The sequence below is a fragment of the Oncorhynchus gorbuscha genome, linkage group LG15, assembly GCF_021184085.1.
Source record: "Oncorhynchus gorbuscha isolate QuinsamMale2020 ecotype Even-year linkage group LG15, OgorEven_v1.0, whole genome shotgun sequence".
Lineage (NCBI taxonomy): Eukaryota > Metazoa > Chordata > Actinopteri > Salmoniformes > Salmonidae > Oncorhynchus > Oncorhynchus gorbuscha.
This window is the reverse complement of record NC_060187.1, coordinates 37,146,502-37,165,554: the sequence shown is the minus strand read 5'-3', so window position 1 is coordinate 37,165,554 and position 19,053 is coordinate 37,146,502. Positions and strand designations below refer to the sequence as shown.

General features: G+C 40.6%; 1 long non-coding RNA gene across 1 annotated transcript; it reads left to right on the top strand.

Annotated features, from left to right (window-relative positions):
• The first annotated feature begins 8,946 nt into the window (after positions 1 to 8,946).
• On the top strand, positions 8,947 to 12,012 carry LOC123998361. The gene is made up of 4 exons (XR_006832261.1): positions 8,947 to 9,524; positions 10,192 to 10,518; positions 11,004 to 11,104; positions 11,310 to 12,012. It is a non-coding gene; the product is annotated as an uncharacterized LOC123998361 (long non-coding RNA).
• The last annotated feature ends 7,041 nt before the right edge of the window (positions 12,013 to 19,053 follow it).

Below are 19,053 nucleotides of genomic sequence, written 5' to 3'. Positions count from 1 at the left end.
TGATGTGGTGTAATTTTTTTACATGTTAATTCTCAGAAATAAACAAACTCTCACATGATTAACACTCATGATCTTTGCATTTTGGGAATAGCCAGTACTGTACCTACCTTGAGATTAGACCTAGATTTCCAGAACTCTGAGTGGAACACCGAGAGGATGGTGGACTACAAAAGCATGCAAATGTCCATGTTTCCTCTACTCCAGCAGACGCAGGCTCTTCCCCAGCCATTAGGCAGCAGGGGGAGAGGCGAGTGTGGGGAGAAGGAGAGGAAGGCAGGTCTCATTATTTAGGGTTTGCTGGAGTGAAAGGCACTGGGATTGCTTTCATTACTGAGCCAAATGTGGCGGCTGATTACCAGTGGGACGAAGAGCAGAGACGAGCGAGATCACTCACCCTTGAGAGGGGGGAAAAGAGCGTAGGTGCAAGGGAGGGAAAGAGTGTCTCGTCTGTATTCCTGGACTCAAACACAAAGCTAATAACAATAACGATGAGCAATACGAATGTCGTAAGTGTACTAAGTAATCCACAAGCATAGTGATTATATCTTTTCAACGTTCTCCCTAAACTGCTTGTTTTGTTTTGTGTGTTCAGATAAGCATCCTATGTTATTATTGTGGGCGGAGATGGTGAATATGCATGTGCGGGTACTGTACAGTCATGGCCAAAAGTTTGGAGAATGACACAAATATTAATTTCCACAAAGTTTGCTGCTTCAGTGCCTTTAGATATTTTTGTCAGATGTTACTATGGAATACTGAAGTATAATTACAAGCATTTCATAAGTGTCAAAGGCTTTTATTGACAATTACATGAAGTTGATGCAAAGAGTCAATATTTGCAGTGTTGAACCTTCTTTTTAAAGACCTCTGCAATCCGCCCTGGCATGCTGTCAATTAACTTCTGGGCCACATCCTGACTGATGGCAGCCCATTCTTGCATAATCAATGCTTGGAGTTTGTCAGAATTTGTGGGTTTTTGTTGGTAGCGCTCACCTTGTCTTCTCCGGACAAGCTTTTTTCCGGATGCCCCAAACAATCTGAAAGGGGATTCATCAGAGAAAATGACTTTACCCCATTCCTCAGCAGTCCAATCCCTGTAACTTTTGCAGAATATCAGTCTGTCCCTGATGCTTTTCCTGGAGAGAATTGGCTTCTTTGCTGCCCTTCTTGACACCAGGCCATCCTCCAAAAGTATTCGCCTCAATGTGCATGCAGATGCACTCACACCTGCCTGCTGCCATTCCTGAGCAAGCTCTGTACTGGTGGTGCCCCGATCCCGCAGCTGAATCAACTTTAGGAGACGTCCTGGCGCTTGTTGGACTTTCTTGGGCGCCCTGAAGCCTTCTTCACAACAATTGAACCGCTCTCCTTGAAGTTATTGATGATCTGAAAAATGGTTGAATTGGGTGCAATCTTACTGGCAGCAATATCATTGCCTGTGAAGCCATTTTTGTGCAAAGCAATGATGATGGTGCATGTTTCCTTGCAGGTAACCATGGTTGACAGAGGAAGAACAATGATTCCAAACACCACCCTCCTTTTGAAGCTTCCAGTCTGTTATTCAAACTCAATCAGCACGACAGAGTGATTTCCAGCCTTGTCCTCGTCAACACTCACACCTGTGTTAACGAGAGATTCACTGACATGATGTCAGCTGGTCCTTTTGTGGCATGGCTGAAATACAGTTGGAATGTTTTTTGGGTTTCAGTTCATTTGCATGGCAAAGAGGGACTTTGCAATTAATTGCAATTCATTTGATCACTCTTCATAACATTCTGGAGTATATGCAAATTGCCATAATATAAACTGAGGCAGCAGACTTTGTGAAAATTAATATTTGTGTCATTCTCAAAACCTTTGGCCAAGACTGTACACCTATATGTATACATGCATTGCATGGAATATCCAGCTGCCTTGTTTGAATGTTTGTAATATGAGGCGTGTGGGGTGTGGATTATAATATGGCAGCAGCTGGTAATCTCTTAGACTGAGAGGAATAGACACCTGTGATCACTGTGGAGCCAGAGAAATGTCGCACCCATAACACACACAGAGACGCACATACCTAGAGTTTACACTTCCAACACACACACACACACCGACACACACAAACACAAGGCTAGTCATGGGTGACACCACCACACACAGATTTCTCACACACACACAAACATAAAGCTCAAGGCTTGCATGCATGGGGCAGAGAAAAATACCCAGCTGTGCGCACACGCACTGCCACAAGTGAGGGCCACGCATGGTGAGCCATGGACACAGTCTCCCCTGTCACATGCCACCACTGACACTAATCTCTGCAGTTGTGCTGCAGCAATGAGGCTGGGCAGCCAACTGGGGGAGCGTGGCAGTCTGTCTGGGCAGGTGTGTGCGTGCCGTCAGGCCCCGGATCCTGCGATCTGAGATGGGTCACAAAAGCAGCTGGATGGGGGAGGTGGAGGGGGATTGAGTAGGTAGGGTGTGAGTGGTGGAGTGGGGCTGCTGCTTAGACCACTTTACACTGCCTGCCCCTGTCCGAAATGGATGGACACCATTCATAGGTCTACAATTACGAACACTGACAGCATTCATCATTAATCCCTATAAAATGGGTATAACTTTACTCAGCTGAAAATAATGTTAGTGGTTAGAGCGTTGGGCCAGTAACTGAAAGGTTGCTGGATCGAATCCCCGAGCTGACAAGGTAAAAATCTGTCATCCTCCCCCTGAGCAAGGCAGTTAACCCACTGTTCCCCGGGTGCTGAAGATGTGGATGTCGATTAAGGAAGCCCCCCGCACCTCCGATTCAGAGGGGTTGGGTTAAATGCGGACGACACATTTCACTTGAAGGCATTCAGTTGTACAACTGACTAGGTATCCCCCTTTCCCTTAATGGAGAATAATCGTATCAGTTACAATTAGGGCTGTGGCAGTCATGAAATTTTGATAGCTTGTGATTGTCAAGCAAATAACTGCCGGTCTCACGTAAATTGACCGTAAATTAATGTAAACACATTTAGCATCTCGTGGCTTCCACGCATAGCCTACAAGCCACTGATGCAGACCTTTTGGAATATCTACATTTTTAAAAGTCTAATACATCCATGTAATATAGCCTACACCATCACAATAAATCCCTTATTTATTTTAGACGGATCTAAAGAAACATGATATGAAGAAAATGTAGTCTATTTCAGAAGAACAGAATAGTATACTCTGTACTGCCTTATGTTGGGCCCTGTTGGGCCCACAGGCATGTGGCTACACAGTTAATTTAGCAGAGAAGATTTGCTTAGTATTTCTTAGTATTATTTTATATTGTTTTATAGTATGACGAATACAATTTGAGTATAGATAAATAAAATATGTTGAGTGGTTAACAAAAACCGGTACTCCTTAATGCTTAATTTAGTTATTTATGTAACTTTAGTTCTACAAACATTGGGCTATATGTTTTGATTTTTAATACATTCTAAGGCTGCATGATGCGACTCTAACGCTGAGCTCTGCTTTGTTTCTTGTGCAGGCTGTACACACTTCATCAGTCTCTCATTCACAATTTGACAAACACTTGATAATGCCTCAAATTTCCTGGCTGCGTCTGCTTTGTGGGGCCATAATCCCCCTAAAGTAATCCATGGCTTTTGCACCCAGTGGCCATTATCCCCTTGGGCTGAATATAATAATAATTATAATTCCCTTCTATCCGCTCGGGTCTTTCTCGCAGGCTACAAGTGAAGATGGACATGTGCGTCCTTATCCAATTCTGAGGTGCATATTGAAGATAGTAAGAACTGTCCACATTTACTTTTTGTCAGCCAACAAGATGAGTAGCCCTAGCAAACAGAAAAAAACATTAGCCTATCTACTATCCCCCATAGTGCATAAATTGACCTATTCTGTGTGAGAAATAAATATTCCAAACATTGTCCGGGACAGTTGCGGGATGCGATAGATCCCAAATTAATACAACCACTAGCATTAAAAAAACTGCTTTAAGCAATCAGTCTAATGCAACAGATGAGAACGTTTAGCTTAAAATGACTAGCAGCAGCATCGGAGCCTGGAGAAGCCTAATTACCGTGACTAAATGGTCACATGGAATTTGACTGCCATCATGACTCGTGACCGCCGGTGTGGCGGTAATACGGTCACCGTAACAGCCCTAGTCACAATTCGATTTTTACATTAAAGTTGAGAGGAGGCACTTGAGAATCTACAGTTGGTCATGTATATTTCTGGCAATGCCCATGCATTATTAATGTGTAAGCAACATTTCAGTGTTCCACAGTTCACATAGCTGGTTGAGGGGTTATGCTTGGGTAATGTTTAGGGGGTGATTAAAAGGCAATGGGGCATGGGTAAGTGGGGTGTTCAACACTGCCATAATATCCTGTGCAATAACCTTTGAACTCCCTCCCCCAGCCTGCTCCCAGATAAATCTCCTGATCCTGGGAAGCTTATCACTAAAGCCTGCCTGGATACCAGCTCTTATTGTTCCAGATACAATTACATTGGATTGAGGAGGTGTGTGTGTGAGAGAGAGAGATTCAGTTGTGATGGAGAAAGCTGCGAACAGGAGGATAATCTGGGACTCTGGGGTGCGAGTGACACTAACCAGCCCCCTCAACCTCACAATGCTCTGACCCCCTCCACCCCTGAGCTTGTGAAGAGGAACCCATGGTCTTGTGAATGGTAGAAATTCTCCACACTGGCACAGCCTTTGGTGGAGGCCAGATGGAGTCTTTGTCTTCTAACACACAGACCCCAGTGGGCTCAGTGGAATGCCAGCAGAACTCTCTTGTCCTCCACCATGTTCACATGACTCATGTGCTAACAGCCATTATTCACAGAGAATGATACAAATCCACCATGTCTAAGACCATCACAGCACACTGGTGATGCTTATTTACTCTGATAGCACAGTTTAAGGAGTGTAATATGACTTTGACCCAGTTGGAGGTCCAAACTGTTTTTGATGTGGATGTTTGTGAAGCAGTGCTTATTACCAGTTATTGACTGGTATCAGCAAGTGATGTGAAAATGTCCTAACTGCTGATTATATCTAAAGAATAGTCATCCAGAACTATTTCAGTGACATAACTGGACATGTTATTTTATGTCTCTCTGGGTGACAGATTTTAGTGTCTGCCAGTAGAAACACACTTCAATATTCGAGTGTAGGTCTATACATTTTCACATTCATGTGACTAAATATTGAAGTGCATGCCATTTCATTCAGGCTACAGACAGTTTGTTGAGAGATTACATGATGACATTGAGTAGATTTGTTTTGACAGTAAACCAACAGTAGGCAGGTTTCTGTTGACCCAGTTTTTTAAATTGAAGAACACGCAAACACAAAATGGGTAGGCAGGTACAGCACTCATCCCACGTACATCAAATTAGTTATCGTAACACCATCTTTGAATTAGACAACATCGAAGTACGAAACCCATTTTGCCCGGTATTCCTGGCTTCTCTCTTTCTGTCTTCTTAAAGTAATGGGCTGCATACTGTGTATTTCTTTAACATTTAGTAATAGACTTTTTACTGGCAGCCAGTAGGACTTTCTACAGGTATTGCAGGTATTTCCCCTAAATAGAGTGTAATGAATGTTTGTTCTATGTCAAACCCCATTTCTAATTAAAGATCTTATTTCTCCCCAGTAGGATTCAATAGCGGGGAATGACCAAAAGATATGAGAGTGATCCACCATTGAAAACACACATTCTCTTGAAAAAAAAAATGTTGTACTCCAAGTTGTATGCGTTATTGAATAATTCTGGTACGCTCGAAGGGTCAAACACTTTAAAATTATTTTTTAAAGTACTGTCGAACCTGCTGGTATTTGTAAAAAATCTTGTTTATTCAAGCCATGTTTTTTAACTTAGGTCCTGAAAGTGATCTGGAGCCCCATTCCTTATAATTGTACAAAATGATGTGATGCCTCTGCATCCACTGTTTAAATCTGTTATCCTGAGTTGCATGGATGAATCTGGGGTCTTATGTGGGCACCTTTCTGTCTAAATGAAGTTGCTTGACTACCCTAAACCATGTCTTGAGAGAAATGAATCCCCTGATTGTGTCTATTGTGTATTTCTATTATCATGTCATTACTACCCAAAACTGGCTGTGGGTGTCTCTATCAAAGTAGTCTCAATGTATTTCCATTTAGATTCAAATTCTGAATTGCACCAACACACCAGATGTCTCAATTGGGCTGATCTAAAATCATATATTAGTCTTTCAGTAATTTGAATGTTGTGTATCTAATTTGTGGCCTCTTACTGTTTCAGATAAACCTTGATATCCATTTATCCCTAAACTGTTTAGGTGGGATTTATATGGGGGGCAGTGATTGGAACAAATACAGTAACCCCGGCAAGATATTCATTTTGATTGTTTCAATTCTACTACTAAGATCCAAAGGAAGTGAAATCCACCTGTCCAGGTCATCATATATTTTCTTGCTGATAGCAACATGATTTATGTCATTACGTTTGCCTGTATCTTTTGGTAGATTTAGTCCAAGATAATGAATGGATTAAGAGGTCCACTGGAAGATATATCTGCTCTTCAGCTCTTGCCATGGGGAATAATTAAATACTAGTGTCACGCCTTGGTCATTGTATTTTGTGTTTTTGTTATATGTTTGGGTAGGCCAGGGTGTGACATGGGTTTATATGTTGTTTTTCGTATTGGGGTTTGTATTATTTGGGATCGCGGCTGATTAGGGGTGTTGTATAGGCTTGGCTGCCTGAGGTGATTCTCAATCAGTCAGGTGATTCTCGTTGTCTCTGATTGGGAACCGTATTTAGGCAGCCTGAGTTTCGCTTTGTATTTCGTGGGTGATTGTTCCTGTCTCTGTGTTGTAGTCACCAGATAGGCTGTAATTAGTTTCACGTTCCGTTCTGTTGTTTTTGTATTTAGTATCAGTTATTTCATGTACCGCGTTTTCTTTCATTAAAGTCATGAGTAACCAACACGCTGCATTTCGGTCCGACTCTCTTTCTTCAACAGACGAACGTCGTTACAACTAGGGCTTGGGTCTTGTGTACATTAAGCACATACCCTGAATATGTTCCAAATGATTGTAAAACATCCATCAATCTAGATACACTTGAACCTGGGGTTTTAAGGAATAACAGATTACAGCCTTGTCTTGCCCCTCGTTCTAGACGTATTGTTTGTGACAAATGTCCATTAATCATTATTCTGGCAGTCGGATATATATACAGTGTTTTGATGCAAAGTATCACTTCTTTGTTGAAACCACATCTATCCATAACTTCAAATAGATAATCCCAACCCACTGAATCAAATGTTTTTTTTCTGCATCTAGATGGATTGATATAGCACTCGTCTTGTCCTGAGTGATGTGGTCCATGACGTAGTGTTCTCCTTATGCTGTCCTGTATCTGTCTATTTCGTGTGAAACCAGTTTGATCCCCGTCAATCATTTCTGGTATTATGTCCTCCATTCTTTTGGCTATTATTGATGCATACGGTTTATAACACATGGTTAAGAATCGTGATAGGTCTATAGGAACTGCATTCCTTATCTTTACTCTTCTTTGGAATGAAAGATATTAAGGCTTCTCTCCGCAGTGTTTTTTATTTTTTTAAATGTATTCTGTGCAAGTTGTTTTCTGAGTCTCCAATCTAGTGATTTATTTGCCTTTGAGCCTGCTTCATAATATCGTTTTTTAAGGAACCTGAGCTTTTTCTTTACTTCTTCACTATAGATCTGATACATCTCCTGTTTTACCTTATGAATCTCACACAATATAACAGGGTCATTTGAGATCACTATGAGAGCATTCTAAGCTTCCTAATGTTTAATGTAATTTCATTAGTTTCTGTACTGTAATCATTTTCTTGAGTGATGTGGCTATGATCTTCCCTCTAATAAGCAACTTAGCTGCATCCCACAGTGTAGCAGGAGATACTTCCCCGTTTTCACGAATCTCCAGATAGATGTTTAATTCTGTTTTTATTGATCCTTGAAAGCTGTATCCTTCAGCATGCTTGTGTTAAGCCTCGTCGAGTATTTCTTGGTTGGCTATAAATGTGCAGTTAAGTAAACTCCATTATGGTCTGATAAGTCCCTCTGCCTGACCATACAATCCTTAAACCTGTGCCTATCTGCACTGTACATGAAAAGGTGGTCTAACCTGTAGTACTCAGTGTGGCAGGCTGAGTAAAAGGTAGATTCCCTTTCTGACATATGGAAGTTGCGCCATACATCAATCGGTCCTAAATCTTGTAATATCCTATTGATCTTTTAGCAACCAGACTCCTTTTCCTATTCTGATTCATGCTGTCCATTTTCTTGTTTAAAATCATGTGGAATATCCCCTCCACAGATAAGTGCCAGAGGTTTCTGTGGCAACTAAATCAAACACTTAAAAAAAAAAGAAGACCGTGTCACTCCCCGGGGCCACGTACATAACATAATGTAACTCCCTTATGAAACCGTTTACATTTAACAAATATACATTTACACTCTTTGTCTTTTATTTCTGATATCAACTCAAAATGAACTGAATTTGGGATCCAAATTGCAACACCCTTTTTCTACCTGTTTTATAAGAAGAGAAAACAAGTTTCTCGTGTTCAGGACGGGATACGTGAGTTTCCTTCCAGAATAACATGTCAGCTCTCTTTTCATCTTTGATATTACCTTCTCTTTATGGCACTCCCCAGTCTGTTCACACTGACCTTAAATTCCCTATGATGCATCAATATAGACCAGAAGAAAGTGGACCATAAGTCTGCTTAACATGAACCTCAAAAATAATGAAAAAACAAGAACAATAAAAAGAGTTAACCAAAAGGAGTTAACCTTTACTATAAGGACTCCCATGTCAGAGGACTCCTGCCTCTGGGGTTTGAGGGGATGAGCCTGACCGCTGGATGGGCCCCTCGCTCAAGTATCAAAATGTGTGACGCATTGACAAAATGCAAAACACCTGCACAGCAAATAAGGACGAGTCTTACAGCAGAGTTACTATTATTATTTTTCTCAAAAAGAGCATCTTTTAAAAGTTTTGGGGATTAAGTGACTGACTGTGACCACGAGGTAAAACACAAGAGTTAATTCAAATAGAGTGTTTATAAATAAGTATAGCTAGAGTCAATGTGATCCTGCCTACAGATTAGCAGTTACATTTAGATTTAGCCGCCATTGATATTTTCTTCCTCACATTCGCCTAGTAAGTAATATGGATTTGAAAAATAGAATTGTAGGATCATGATTTCTTAAAATATTGTTTTGGCCTGACATTTAAATCATGCTAAATAGGGTTAGTGTATGACTAACAGTCAAATGTAAAGACACAGATATGCAATTTGGTTGTATTATCCCTGTAGCATTGTTGAGAACATAGATGAATAAATTAATGCTAATAGGCAGATTCTGTTTACTGTTCTGCAAACTGCTCCATGGATGTGTGTTGTTCGTCAGACTGACACTCTTACCCTGACAAAGTCCTAACAGAAAAGGGAAAGCAGAGGAAGACGGTGCAGCCAAAGTAAGCCTTTCATTATTTGCTATGATTATCTTTTTATAATGAAAAACTGTATTGATCTTCCTGAGGTTCCATCTTTGATTTTGGGTAGGCCTACTCCAACAGAGTTACTTAGTATGTGGGCTTTTTCCAGTCCTGCTCTTATCGACCTAAATTATCCTAATATCCTAATGTGCAGCTTAGTGATATAGCCAGGTGTTGGAGTAGGACTGAAACCAATGCTTTCACAGTAGCTCTCCAATAGGATGGCTGGCTACCACAGAGCTCTTTCTCCATTTTTCTACCCTTGGCTCCTTGTGTCCTCTACTCATCCTTCTAAAAACCAACTACAGAAGAATTAATTAGGAGAGGAACATTGGGTCTCATTATCAAATGGGATTTTACATTTACATTTACATTTAAGTCATTTAGCAGACGCTCTTATCCAGAGCGACTTACAAATTGGTACATTCACCTTATGACATCCAGTGGAACAGTCACTTTACAATAGTGCATCTAAATCTTAAAGGGGGGGGGGGGATACTTATCCTATCCTAGGTATTCCTTAAAGAGGTGGGGTTTCAGGTGTCTCCGGAAGGTGGTGATTGACTCACCACCTTTCAGCCAGGAAAACTATTTTGATAAAGAACCCTGGTGTACTAGGGTCTGTGTCTGTTGTGCTTTTTGTTAGATGATTGAGGACATTCTCCAGAGCAAAGCTGGAGGGGAAAGGATCATGAACGAGTATGCTCAGACAAAAAGCTTGAATTACCGCATCAGACATGACATGATCAAGATATTGGTTGCAAATATGACAGAGGATCATGGGTAAACCATCACACATTTTATGCATTTAAGATCAATGTTTTGCATTCATGTATTATTGCCAATCTAATAATTATGTATATTTCTGGGGTCCAGAACAAGTCTCCAACGACATGGGAAGGAGGAGGCATATGCAACAGGAATAGTTTCCTTGTTTTCCCCTATCTGGCTGACCGCAAAAGCAAGACAGACTGTGAGTACAAAATAAATCAGGGTCCCAATTCACTTTACCTTAGCCCTTTGATGTTTGCAGATTTGAAGGGTGTGGATAGATGTAAGCAGTGTAGTTGTGGAGCTTTCACCTTATGGATCGGATAGGGTTATAGGGCCAAGGGGAAATGGTGACAATTTTTTAAAATTATTTTTCTGTTTTAAAAGGCACAATATGCCGATAGTGAAACTGCCACATCAAATGATAAACACAACATTTTTCAAATCACTTTTCAAGGCGCAAAGCTGTCTGACATGGCTATGTTGCAGTTTATATGCTCCTCCTCGGTCACTTGTAATTGAAGATAACATCAATCAGGCTTTGTGAAGGTGAAGGTGACTGAGGAGCATTAAACATTACAGTCCCTGCTACTGTTCAACTTTTCTTCCAGATTCTAGCATGCACCAGTGACACATTTGCTTCATGTGAACAAAAGGTTTGTTTATTTCTTGTCTGTGTTTATCTAGGCCCACCATTTAGAATGCAGAAGACTGGAGTGGCTACTTGGTATGGAGACTGAAGCACCTGCAAAAGGAGGCTGCAGAGGGAAGAATAAAGTCACTAACGGGTGGGGCAGCTAGTTGGCATGCATAAGTGTTTTATTTGAGTGTGTATGGTTTGTGCTCTCTCGGGTGTAGGCATGTGATGGTGTGTTCACAAGGGAGTGAGACGTGCTTTTACGTGCTTTTCTCACGATTCAGTGTATTGGGGTTTGGTTGGACTGTTTATACCAGTGTTGTGTCTTCTTGTCCTTTTTCATCTTTTGGTTGAAGGTGGACCAGCTGTAGATCGAGACCCCTTCACGGACGAAGACTGGCTGAGGGAAGAAGGGCAGTGCCGAGAGCCATCGCACTGATGAAACACACGTCTGATGAAGCAACCGTAAAATAAAATATATTTTTCTGTTTCAAATATTTTTTATTAAACACACACAAGAATGGTGTATAGGTATACAAGACAGGTATACAATTCTTATCTAAACATAAAATAGCATTCAGGAATAACAAGGCCCAGAGCCCTGGGTGCAAAACAAATCATACAAAACACGACATACAAAACAAGGACACGTAGAAAGAAAGAGGGAAGATATCCCCCACTTATTCCCCAAATAAAATATATTTTTCAATTGAACCTTTATTTAACTACTGTAGGCAAGTCAGAACAAATGTTTATTTACAATGATGGCCTTATGTTGTTGATTTACTTCTGTGTTTTGGGTCGTTGTCCTGTTGCATCACCCAACTTCTGTTGAGCTTAAATTGGCGGACAGACAGCCTTTTATTCTCCTGCAAAATGTCTTTATAAACTTTGGAATTAATTTTTCCGTCGATGATAGCAAGCTGTCCAGGCCCTGAGACTCCCAAACAATGATGCTCCCTCCAACATACATTACAGTTGGGATGAGGTTTTGATGTTGGTGTGCTGTGCTGTTTTTTCTCCACACATAGTGTTGTGTGTTCCTTCCAAACAACTCAACCGTAGTTTCATCTGTCCACAGAATATTTTGCCAGTAGCGCTGTGCAAACTTCAGACGTGCAGCAATGTTTTTTTTAAACGGAAGTGGCTTCTTCCTTGGTGTCCTCCCATGAACACCATTCCTGTTTAGTGTTTTACATATCGTAGACTCGCCAACAGAGATGTTAGCATGTTTTGGAGATTTCTGTAAGTCTTTAGCTGACACTCTAGGATTCTTCTTAACGTCATTGAGCATTCTGCGCTGTACTCTTGCAATCATCTTTGCAGGATGGCCACTCCTAGGGAGATTAGCAACGGTGCTGAACTCTCTCCATTTATAGACTATTTGTCTTACCGTGGACTGATGAACATCAAGGCTTTTAGAGATACTTTTGTTACCCTTTCCAGGTTTATGCAAGTCAACCATTCATAATCTTCTGAGATCTATTTTGTTTGAGGCATTGTTTCACATCAGGCAATCCTTCTTGTGAATAGCAAACTCACATTTTGTGAGTGTTTATTACAGCTCTAACCAACATCTCCAATCTCATCTCATTGATTGGACTCCAGGTTAGCTGACTCCTAACTCCAATTAGCTTTTGGAGAAGTGATTAGCCTAGGGGTTCACATACTTTTCCTAGCCTACACTGTAAATTTTTAAATGATGTATTCAATATAGACAAGAAAGATACAACAATTTGTGTGTTATTAGTTTAAGCAGACTGTTTGTCTATTGTTGTGACTTAGATGAAGATCAGAACAAATTTGATGACCAATTTATGCAGAAATCCTGGTAATTCCAAAGGGTTCACATACTTTTTTGCCACGATACATAATACCTCATAATATTGACTCTGTACCGGTAATACTGTTATATTTTTGTTTCTCCTTAATTATTTTTTTGTTTATTTTAGTAAATCTTTTAAAACCTGAGACAGAATAAGAACAAAAAAATCCAGAAAAACGCATGTTGATTTGCATTTTAATGAGGGAAATAAGTATTTGACCCCTCTGCAAAACATGACTTAACACTTGGTGGCAAAACACTTGTTGGCAATCACAGAGGTCAGACATTTCTTGTAGTTGGCCACCAGGTTTGCACACTCTGCAGCTGTACATAGTCTATTGGTAAATAGCCCACCCATTTTCACCTACCTCATCCCCATACTGTTTTTATACTGTTTTTTATTTATTTACCTTTCTGCTCTTTTGCACACCAATATCTCTACCTGTACATGACCATCTGATCATTTATCACTCCAGTGTTAATCTTCAAAATTGTATTATTCGCCTACCTCCTCATGCCTTTTGTACACATTGTATATAGACTGCCCATTTTTTTCCTACTGTGTTATTGACTTGTTAATTGTTTACTCCATGTTTAACTCTGTGTTGTCTGTTCACACTGCTATGCTTTATTTTGGCCAGGTCGCAGTTGCAAATGAGAACTTGTTCTCAACTAGCCTACCTGGTTAAATAAAGGTGAAATATATATATTTTTTTAAATAAAAAAAACTCCTCTTTGCAGATCTTCTCCAAGTCATTAAGGTTTCGAGGCTGACGTTTGGCAACTCGAACCTTCAGCTCCCTCCACAGATTTTCTATGGGATTCAGGTCTGGAGACTGGCTAGGCCACTCCAGGACCTTAATGTGCTTCTTCTTGAGCCACTCCTTTGTTGGCCATGTGTTTTGGGTCATTGTCATGCTGGAATACCCACCCACGACTCATTTTCAATGCCCTGTCTGAGGGAGGTTCTCACCCAAGATTTGAGGGTACATGGCCCCGTCCATCGTTCCTTTGATGCGATGAAGTTGTCCTGTCCCCTTAGCAGAAAAACACCCCCAAAGCGTAATGTTTCCACCTCCATGTTTGACGGTTGGGATGGTTTTCTTGGGGTCATAGGCAGTATTCCCCCTCCTCCAAAGACGGCGAGTTGAGTTGATGCCAAAGAGTTGATGCCAAAGAGTCTCATCTGACCACAACACTTTCACCCAGTTGTCCTCTGAATCATTCAGATGTTCATTGGCAAACTTCAGACGGGCATGTATATGTGCTTTCTTGAGCAGGGGGACCTTGCGGGCGCACAGGATTTCAGTCCTTCGCGGCGTAGTGTGTTACCAATTGTTTTCTTGGTGTCTATGGTCCCAGTTCCTTGAGATCATTGACAAGATTCTCCCGTGTAGTTCTGGGCTGATTCCTCACCGTTCTCATAATCATTGCAACTCCACAAGGTGAGATCTTGCATGGAGCCCCAGGCCGAGGGAGATTGACAGATCTTTTGTGTTTCTTCCATTTGCGAATAATTGCACCAACTGTTGTCAACTTCTCACCAAGCTGCTTGGCGATGGTCTTGTAGCCCATTCCAGCCTTGTGTAGGTCTACAATCTTGGCCCTGACATCCTTGGAGAGCTCTTTGGTCTTGGCCATGGTGGAGAGTTTGGAATCTGATTGATTGATTGCTTCTGTGGACAGGTGTCTTTTATACAGGTAACAAACTGAGATTAGGAGCATTCCCTTTAAGAGTGTTCTCCTAATCTCAGCTCATTACCTGTATAAAAGACACCTGGGAGCCAGAAATCTTTCTGATTGAGAGGGGGTCAAATACTTATTTCCCTTATTAAAATGCAAATCAGTTTATAACATTTTTGACATGTGTTTTTCTGGATTTTTTTGTTGTTATTCTGTCTCACTGTTCAAATAAACCTACCATTAAAATTATAGACTGACCATTTTTTGTCAGTGGGCAAACGTACAAAATCAGCAGGGGATCAAATACTTTTTGCCCTCACTGTAGTATGACCAGGTTATTGTTGCAGATCAAATTAATTGACATACACATTTTGCAGACGTTAGTTGCAAAATGCACCCAAAATTAAATGTTGCAGCCTGTGGATGGTCCCAAAGAAAGTCTACTTTATGACTAAATGTTGCAGCCTGTGGATGGTCCCAAAGAAAGTCTACTTTATGACTAAATGTTGCAGCCTGTAGAAGGTACTGAAGAAAGTCTACTTTATGACTAAATGTTGCAGCCTGTAGAAGGTACTGAAGAAAGTCTACTTTATGACTAAATGTTGCAGCCTGTAGAAGGTACTGAAGAAAGTCTACTTTATGACTAAATGTTGCAGCCTGTGGATGGTCCCAAAGAAAGTCTACCTTATGACTAAATGTTGCAGCCTGTGGATGGTCCCAAAGAAAGTCTACTTTATGACTAAATGTTGCAGCCTGTGGATGGTCCCAAAGAAAGTCTACTTTATGACGAAATGTTGCAGCCTGTAGAAGGTACTGAAGAAAGTCTACTTTATGACGAAATGTTGCAGCCTGTGGAAGGTACTGAAGAAAGTCTACTTTATGACTAAATGTTGCAGCCTGTAGAAGGTACTGAAGAAAGTCTACTTTATGACTAAATGTTGCAGCCTGTAGATGGTACTGAAGAAAGTCTACTTTATGACTAAATGTTGCAGCCTGTAGAAGGTACTGAAGAAAGTCTACTTTATGACTAAATGTTGCAGCCTGTAGAAGGTACTGAAGAAAGTCTACTTTATGACTAAATGTTGCAGCCTGTGGAAGGTTCTGAAGAAAGTCTACTTTATGACTAAATGTTGCAGCCTGTAGATGGTACTGAAGAAAGTCTACTTTATGACTAAATGTTGCAGCCTGTAGAAGGTACTGAAGAAAGTCTACTTTATGACTAAATGTTGTAGCCTGTAGAAGGTACTGAAGAAAGTCTACTTTATGACTAAATGTTGCAGCCTGTGGATGGTTCCCAAAGAAAGTACTTTATGACTTGCGTGATGTATCTTTAATAATCATGCTCTTTTCTCAAAAGAGAAACATGCGATACAAATTCTTCTATTCTATGACGACTTTGAAACCACTAATCCTCTTGGATCGAAGCGTGGCATACATAATTTGGGTGCTATTTACTTTAAGAAATCTCTCTACTGGAATTCCTCTCTGCTCAATATTCACCTGGTTTCTCTATTTTATGCTCAAGATATAAAAACCTATGGATTTCACTTACTACTTGACCCAATTGTATGAGATGTAAACATTTTGGAAAATGATGGAATTAAGGTTCCCTTGTACGATCACCAAATTCATGGAACTATCGTCCCAGTAACAGCTGACAACCTTTGTATTCATAGTTTATTGGGTTTTGTGGAATCTTTTAGTGCACGATATTGCTGCTGTTTCTAACTTGCTGAGAAAAACTACTTTTAGGCAGAGTTTAGTGAAGACACTCCCAAGATAGTATTGCGAACTAAAGAGATGCATGTGGAACACTGCCAAACAATGGGGAGAATTCCCTCTGTGATGGGTGTTAAAAAATCCTGCCTGTTAAATTCATGACAGTATTTTCATAGAAGTGAGAATTGTTCAGTTGATATCATGCATGACATCTTGGAGGGTGTTGGTCAACATGAGGTGAAATTGCTACTACAGCACTTGCAAAACGAGCATTTAACCTCAAAAGAATGAGATTTCAGGGCTTCAATTATGGCTATATGGAAAGAAGCAACAGACTCCAGAAGTGAAGTCACCTGAGGGTTCCAATGATTTGGGCTTAAAAGCCATTCAGTCTTGGTGTCTACTACGCAATCTAACACTTCTCTTTGTTGACTTGGCGTCTCCAAATGATCAACACGGGCTTTTGTATTTTCTTCAGTGTTATCAGATGGCATTACAGTATATTTGAAGCACTTGATTGCAGAACACCACATATTGTTTTAGCATTTGTTTCCTGGAAAAAGGTTGTTACCAAAGCATTTTATGGTGCATCATCCGTGATGTATTCAGAAAATCGGGCCAATTCTCCATAGTTGGTGTAGGCGCTACTAAGCAAAACACTTGTTTTTTTAAACAAGAGAAAAGCTTTAACATAACTAAAACATTGGCCCAGAAACATCAAAGAGACATGGCATACAACTGGCAAACATTGGACTGAGAGAGATTGGATATTGGTCCAGGAAAATGGTGTCCTTGAATGCAATGGAAGGAGCTAATGAGATAGCAAAAACACTCTGGGTGCCTTCCACTAAGGTTTTAAGTGTAAAATGAGCCAAACGTCAAGGTAATGTATACCGTTCATAGTGATGCCCTTATTTCATGAAATCCAGTCTGTTCTGGCAAAAGATGACAATGTATTGCTGGTTACCTTTGATTTAGACACACTGTGTCTTTGAGAAAATGTTCATGCATTTTAAAGTTGTAGGGATAAAGGGATCCCATGTTGTCGATGTTGAGGATCTTTTGTATCACAAAGCATTCGACATACCGGTGTCATATGGTGGTGATGATTCAAGTTTGTTTGTTGTCCTTGATTGCTTCATGTGATATTATTTCCACGCTTATACACAGTCTCAGAACAACTGAGAAACTTCCACGGAGGCACAGGGGTGTGGTTTTTAATTTATACTGTCCCTTTGCTTCATTTTATTTCAAACAATTGCACACCATGCATCTTATGTAATAAACAAATGCTGTTATGCAATATTTTGTGTTGACTGATTTATGGTAGTAATAATTGTTCTGTGTTTACCCTTATCAGTCAATTTATTTAGCATTATGAGTCAGAGTAAATTTGTAATGACACTCGTAAGAGTAAACATTACTCTAGAACACTGCAGAGTAAAACAAGTGACAGTTATTTTAAATGAATACTGTACAGAGTGAAATGCAATGACAGTTCAATTTCAAAACTAAATTGAACAAATACAACTCTGAAAAAATAACTATTTTTGGACTGGGACCTAATTATCTTTGTCAGAGTAAAATGATCTTCAAATAGAGTTAAATTCACTGTCATATTTACTTTGTGCTCCTCAGGTTGGTTAAATCAAAAACACAAAGTGACTACTGAACTCCATGACCAGTGTTTCATACCCCTGACCTATTGGAACCAAAAATAAAAAGGGTGCCCTTTTCATCGCCTACACGCACAGGTTAATTACAAAGAAAGGTGTATGTATAGGTTCTGTGTGCTAAGGGGATGAGTATAATGTATTAGGATAAACAATGGAAGAAAAACAGTATTGTCTGTATCTTATTGCCTATAATAGCCTACTATGTGTTAATAAAAGCTATCAACCATATGCTGTCCATTAATTGAATCCTCCCCATGTTATAGCGTTATGTCAAATTGTCAGTGTCATTCATCATTAGCTAACAGATCTGTTATTAACGTGACCATATGTAATGTGTTCATTTAGGTCACACACTTTAGGTTTCTCACCATTGCACAGCCAGGGGGAAAAATAGAGGAGCTGTTCTACTACTTGCAAAGTCAATATGTTAAACAGCTCGCGCCTCGGGGTAGCTATTAAGTCCGTTAAATACGATTCAGTATCTTCTAGTCGGAAATGCCTGAGTCTCTCTAATGGGAACGTACTCTTGCCAAGGTGACATCCATCTTTCAGACCACGATCTATGAGAGTCTTTCCGCTGGTGAAGCCACCTGTCTCCTGGAGGTATACTCCACTGGGATGTCCCTCGACTTCAGGTCCTCAGACGGATGCTCGTGTGAACCCAGGCTGTTATCCAGAAATACTTGCATCCTTGCCAGGAATGGTGTTTGGAAGTGATGTCGCCTTCTTAATAGGTGTGTTTTCTTTCCTTCTTTCCTTCCTTACCGCATTCGTATCGCCTGGTTCACCAACTACTCCTCTGATAGAGTTCAGTGTGTCAAATCGGAGGGCCTGTTGTCCCGAAATCTGGCAGTCTCTATGGGTATGAGGGACTGTTGTCAGGACCTCTGGCAGTCTATGGGGGTGCCACAGGGTTCAATTCTTGGGCCGACTCTTTTCTCTGAGCGACATCAATGATGTCCCCCCTTCTGCTGGTGATTCTCTGATCCACCTCTATGCAGACGACACCATTCTGTATACTTCTGGCCCTTCTTTGGACACTGTGTTAACAAACCTCCAGACGAGCTTCAATGCCATACAACACTCCTTCCGTGGCCTCCAACTGCTCTTAAATGCAAGTAAAACTAAACGCATGCTCTTCAAACGATCGCTGCCCGCACCCGCCCGCCCATCTAGCATCACTACTCTGGATGGTTC